The 6,860-nt window shown below is 31.8% G+C and overlaps 1 pseudogene; it reads right to left on the bottom strand.

Moving 5' to 3' along the window:
* Positions 1 to 2,208: 2,208 nt before the first annotated feature.
* LOC115964271 lies at positions 2,209 to 5,825 on the bottom strand (annotated as a pseudogene).
* Between the last annotated feature and the right edge of the window lie 1,035 nt (positions 5,826 to 6,860).

Below are 6,860 nucleotides of genomic sequence, written 5' to 3'. Positions count from 1 at the left end.
CGCAACAGGCCTTTTAATTGCCTGCGTCTGGTCTGGTCCAATGTATCCCTCTGTTGTTTTGGCCTAAGCGCCATTTTGGCTTTTCATTTCCCTCCTCTTTTTATTTTCCAATGTATCCCTGATATGAATTAATGGAATTAAATGTTTCAAAATGAAGGTTTGGTTTGAACTATTTCTGTACTTTGAATAAAGTTGTTGACCATTTGATTTATTTTCCAATATCTACACTCAATACCATACTTTGAAGGCTTTTATTTAGTTAGTATGTTTTGTATCTATTCAAATGGTCTTTGCCTTTTCTTCCTAATGATATCCACGAGTTTAGGATAGAGACTTACCTATTGGTTTCATCCTTCTAAAAGTTATTGATTTTTAGATTTGAATTTTTTTGTACCAGTTTAATGTTTGGATTTAAATGTTTGGCAAGTCATCCTACTTTGATCGCACGCCACCGACCATTCCCTGTCACGCATTGAGCTACAAAGAGGTGGTTACATCACATGCAACAAGCATTGGATGGCACCATGGATATTAATGCTGACTCAAAAGTCAGAATGATGAACTTTTTCAGGTATAAAATTTTCTGACTTAAAACTCTCACATGTATATTTCACATCTTGTAATATTCAATTTTCTCTTTTGAGTTCAAATTTCATTACACTTTATGCCTATCTTTATGTTTTTCAGGTACATAGCATTTTTTCTTGTAGTTGGAGATGAGTTGAAGAGTCAAAACCAACAACCTCAATGTAAGCATGGGACTAGCAACCAGACTCCGTGTAAAACTTTTAACAAATATTTCCTTATTCAGTTGTGAGAAGCAACAAAGTTACTATTATTCATCAAACCTCTTTAATGTAAAAGGAATACTTCCTTACAGCCTTTTTCTCAATAAATCTTATAATGTCTACATTTGCTCAACTGTTTTGTTATTATGCAAAATTCTAGTGTTTATTTTTGAGAAAAGGCAAAGACCATTTGAATATATACAATGGATAAGCAGAGAATTTTCCATTGTATTTGTACAATTTTTTTATTGTGTTAAAAGAGTAGTTGATTGGTTGTTGTAAATTTAATTAGGAATTGCACAATTGTGTTTACATTATATTTTGAATTAGGTTATTAAATTTTGATCAATGTAAAAAGGGCATCCAAATTTATTTATTTATATTTTTTAAAGAAAATACTTATTTCAACATTTACAAACTGTTGAAATTTATCTCAAGATACCTTTTATCAACAGTTGAGTACATGTAGAAAAAAGTAATAAGCATCTTTATGTGTTTATGTTTCAATGGCTTTTAATAATACTTCGACGTTTATTAACCGTTGATAAAAGTGTAACATTTTTTTTTTTACGGTTGCATAGGCCGTAGAAAAAAATTTTTGACATAGTTTTTAATGGCGGTTCTCGACAGTTACTTTAACCGTCGAAAATAGTATTTTCAATGGTTTTTAGTACTTTTTTCAACGGTTTCAACCATTGAAAATAACCAAATTTCTTGTAGTGTCTTTAGACCAAAACATGGAGCAAAGCAACTATGGTAATTGTGAGTTAGGGATTTTGATCCTAAATTGAGCCTCACATGCAGGTTACTCACTTACCACTTGTTTTTATTTTATTTATTAATTATTTAATTACTAAGGTTATGTTGATGTGGCAGTTTGTGTGGCATGAAAGTAATATTTATTTTAGAAGTTAGTCACGTCAGCATTTTTTCATCCATCACTTAATGACAGAGACCATTTTAACACAATACCAAAAGGATAAAGATTGACACAATACCAAAAATTTAAGGACTTAATAGACACATTTGAAAGGTCATGAACCAAACCAAATTGATATACAATTTAAAGTTAGGGACCAAATACGTAATTTACCATTTATTTTTTATTATTAAAATATACTTCCATAGCTAAAATTATTATTACAATTGAAGTCCCTTTGAGCAAAAAAAGACAATGAAGAAAAAGAGCAAGACTTAGGTATAATACTTAGGTGCTGTTCTTTAGGTTCTCCTTTTAAGATTCTGTCATGTGGATTTTTTCTCATGTGAAAGAAGTGTTTTTTTAGTTAAGTAGCCACATGGCTGAATCTTAAGAGAGGAATTTAAAGAATAGCACCTAAGCTACTGTACCTAAGTTTTGTCCAAAGAAAAATTACATAAAACGCAAGTACAACTGCACAATCCTATTAAATCGAATAGATTAAGAAGAGTGTAGTATTGGTACAAGATGGAGAGGATTTTTTCCTAAACACTGTGAGTGCATTAACTTCAGTCATGTCCAAGTCTTCTCCCTGTGCATTAATGGTAGGCAACCTCCAATCAAACCAAAATAAAAGGTTGGCAAGCAAATATTCCATTGTAGCAACAGCAAATGTCGATCCTAGGCACCCTTTTCTCCCACCTCCAAATGGAATGAATTCAAAGTTTTGACCTTTCAAGTCATTTGGGTTGTCTTTGAATCTCTCTGGGATGAATTCTTCTGGCCTATCCTAGAGTTTAGGGTCCCTTTGGATTGCCCATACATTGACAAATACTCTTGTTTTTGCCGGAATATCATAACCTCCAAATTTTACACTTTCTGATGTTTCTCGAGGTGCAGAAAGAGGAAGAGGTGTATGTAGTCTTAGACTTTCTTTGATAATACATTTCATGTAATCCATTTGACTAATGTCAACCACATCTATCTTCGACTTATTGCCCACAACTCTTCTTATCTCTTCTTGTGCTCTTTTCATAATACTTGGATTTTTAATGAGCTCTGCCATTACCCATTCCAAAGTTGTTGAAGTTGAATCACCGCCTCCTATAAACATGAAAAAAAAAAAAAAAAAAAAAAAAAAAAAAAAAAAAAAACTTTTTAGGTATGTTATCAATGGTAGGATATTATCTCCATCTAATATAAATTCATTTTATGATTTAGAATAGAAATGACCTATTTAATGATATATCAAGTGTGATGTCGTTTATAATTTTAAATGACATAGCACTCTATACTTTATTAGTTCCAAGAAATAGAGTAATTTAAGATCTTAGAGGTGTGTCTAAGGGTCTATTTGGTTGAGGAGATTGAAAAGTGGGAGAATAGAAAATAGGGAGAGGATAGAAAAGTGGAGGATAGAAGTGATTTTAATTTCCCTCGTTTGTGTTTGGTTGGAGGGGTGAAAAAGTGGAGGGATGGAAAACTCATTTGTTTGGTTGAAAATAAAAGCGAGAGGATAAAAAATATAGTTTATATAAAATTACTCTCATGCCCCTATTGCATAATATAAGAAATCATTTCCTACAATCATTAAAAATAAACTTATTATCAATTAAAATTAAAAAATAATATCTTATGAAATTTAACACATCATTAATATTATAATATTATTTTATTTTTCTTTGTTATAATATATATATATATATATATATATATATATATATATATATATATAAAGGTGAAAGCCGCCAAGGACCCCACCATTGATCGAATAAGAAAAAAAAATCAAAATCTACTGTTTGATTAAAACGTTGAAAAAAAAAAAAAAAAACACAAGGAAAACTAAAAAAACGTAACTCAATGCACAGAGGGGCAAATTTGGTTTTTTCACTAGAACTCATGTTTTCTCCCCTCATGAGAAAACTTTTTGTGGGGCTTGGGGAGAAAACACCTGGGCCTTACCACAAAATTTCCACTTTCCCTCCCAACCAAACATCTTTCCAATTTTCTCTCTTAAATTTTCCATCATTTTAAAATCCTTGCAACAAAAACACCAAAGGGAGAGTGAGAAATATACCAGTAGGATTGCTTTGAGGTTCTCATGATGAAGTTCAAAGCCAAGCATGCCATCCTTTTGTAGTTGGAGGAAAATATCCACAAAATCCTTTTTATTAGGATGTTCAGCATCATCACATTTCTCTGTCTTGTAGTGTTCCTCAAGCACCTCATCCAGATAAGCATCTATTTCTCTACCGGTGGATTTTAGACTTGGTAAACTGTAGACATGGCAAAACGGGTCAGAATTTTCTGACCCGTCCCGAAAAATACCCGACCCGAACCCGATTTTTTTGACCCGAAGCAAAAACGGATTGACCCGTGACCCGACCCGTGTTTTGTGCGGGTCAACCCGACCCGAACCCGAACCATTTTTTTAAAACTTTTTTTTTTTGGGTAAAAAAAATAGTGAAATTAAGACAATATTAGTTTAATTGTTTATTATGAGTTTTAAGGAAACAATTGATACATTTACATAACTGCATGCAAATTAATTGAAAAATAAATGGTTGAGCATTCTGTAATGAGTAAAGATTTTTAGATATCAAATAGCAAAGTACATGCTAAGATAATCTGGTTACAGTAAAGTTAAAAACAGATTTAAAATTGTAGATATGTGTGAGACACATTCACAAGTGTGAAAATAGTAAAGCCAAAGTATCAAATTAACATAAATTATGAATGCTTAGATCTATTTTTTAACAATTTATGTTCAAAATAAACAGCTTTTCAAAATAAATTATGATATTTCCTAGAGTGTGTGCTGCTTAACAATGATATGATCTTCATAAAAGAGACTAGGTATAAATAAGTAAGCAATCAAACTTTAATGTATATCTCAAATTGAAATAGAGTGTCAACCACAATTGATAATAGATTATAAAATTAATTTTTAAAATTGTAACTTTCATATATGTTTTTATTCTTTATCAAATGAGTTATCCAATAAATCATTTGTAATTTTTTTTTTTTGGAATGTTGATATTGTGTAAAAATAAAACTTGTATATTTGTTTTACTTATCTTTGTGTTGTTTTGTTTTAGATAGCAATGTTAGGATTTGTATAATTTTAAAATTATTGAATAAATATTAATAAGTTTAACTGAGTTTATTCTTGATATAAGTAGTGAATTCAAAATAATGCATTTTACATCAAGTAATATGTTGCATAACTATCCAAATGGCAAATATATATTGTTTTCTTTATTAAAAAAATAAAAAAAATTTCATGTGAAAAATACGGGTCAACCTGACCCGACCCGCAACCCGATTGACCCGACTCGAACCCGACCCGACCCGCCCGTTTTGCCATGTCTAGGTAAAAGTCCCGTGAGAATATCAATCCAACCCAAAGAAGGGAAAAAATCCCCCCAAAAAACTGACACAATTAGCACCATTACCTTTCTTGGTAGTTCTGAAGGCTTGCCCATACCATCCTGTTCTTCAAACTTTTTGCCAAAAATAGCTCTAGTAACGATGTTGTTAGCGGTCTCAATTAGTAACTCACTTAGATTAATAGAAACCCCTTTGAGGCACGAGTCACGTACCTTATTGATCAATATAGCAACTTCTTCTTCCCTTACATAGTGGAGAGATTGCACTCTTTTGAGGCTCAAAAGTTCATGGACACAAACTTTCCGTACTTTCCTCCAATATTCACCATAGGGTGAGAATGCTAGGTCTATGCATCCATAGAGTAAGAAATTGGTAGCTATGGTTTTTGGCCTGTGTGAGAAAACTATGTCATGTGTTGTCATCATTTCTCTTGCCATATCTGCAGATGATACCACAAGGCTTGGTGCATGGCCAAAGTATAAGAACATTAGAGGACCATACTTCTTAGAGAGAGTATGAAGAGAACGGTGTGGGAGTGAGCCAAGCTGATGAAGGTTGCCAATGATTGGTAGCTTTGGTGGGGATGGAGGTAAATTGGGTTTTCCACTACTTTTAATGCATTTGAAAACATAAAGAAAAGAAAAAAGGAAAAGAAGAGGAAGGAGGGGAATAAAGGTTATTTTGTATAGCTCTTGCCATGATTGTTGGAATAATGGTAGAATAGCCATTTCCTCTTTTTTAAGTGTTTACTACAATGCAACTAACAACTCCAATCACAAGATATATATTGAAACCTATAGTAAAGTTTTTTTTTTTTTTTTTGGGAGATAATACCCAAGGGAGAAGTTAAGGAAGGAGTTGATATAATTTGTGGGTTCGAATTAGCTCAACTAGTAAAGTTTATTGTTGTCAAATAAAAATTTGGAGTTTGACCTCTGCCTACAACAAAACTAATTAATATCTTGGTCTGATAATAAAAAACAATCATTAGCAATAGATGTCATAAATTGAAATTCTATCTAAAAAAAATGTTCAATTATATTATATTAATCACTTAATCTTGTCATTTTTATATAGTGGGAGACTTCATACTTAATTAATTAACTACAACACTTATGTCTGTGTTTATTCCTCAAAAGTGTATGCTGAATATTATGAAATTCAATTATCGTATTAGATTGCTTCCTAAGCTTGCATAGTGAATTTTGTTATTATCTTCCATTAATTATTAGCACCTCCAAATTTTGAAAGAGATTGATTAACTATTGACTCACAAGGCAGCAGGGACACCTGGAGAAGGTGGAGAATGGCTGTCATGGATAGACTGAGTCAGGGATAGACTCTTCCTTTGTTTTTTCCCCAAATTTATTTATATAATAAATATACGTATTGATATCTGAATTTTGTCTTCCTAGGGATTTTGTCTTCCTAGCTAAATAGGCTTTGCAAAAAAGGTATGGTAGACTAGCCCATAGCTTGTGGGGCTCCTCCAATTATTTTATTTTTTTAACATAAAACGTGTTTTAAATTATAAAAAAAGAAAAAAGAAAAAAAAAAAAAAAGTTACTTCTATGATTTTGGTATTTTCTGTATCTATATCCTTGCGCAGGGGGCGGGGGATCCTAATCAGCTAAAAATTATGGGCAAACCGAGAAGTAGAGGGCAAAATTGTGTTTTACATTCTAAGGTAGTTTTTTTTTTTTTTGGAAATGTTAACGGACACCTTTAGGGAATAGTTAATAATTTATTTAAAAGAAAGTTTC

This window comes from Quercus lobata, chromosome 10 (genome assembly GCF_001633185.2).
Source record: "Quercus lobata isolate SW786 chromosome 10, ValleyOak3.0 Primary Assembly, whole genome shotgun sequence".
NCBI classification, from domain to species: domain Eukaryota; kingdom Viridiplantae; phylum Streptophyta; class Magnoliopsida; order Fagales; family Fagaceae; genus Quercus; species Quercus lobata.
The sequence above is the reverse complement of the archived record's forward strand: the minus strand, read 5'-3'. Positions and strand labels throughout refer to the sequence as shown.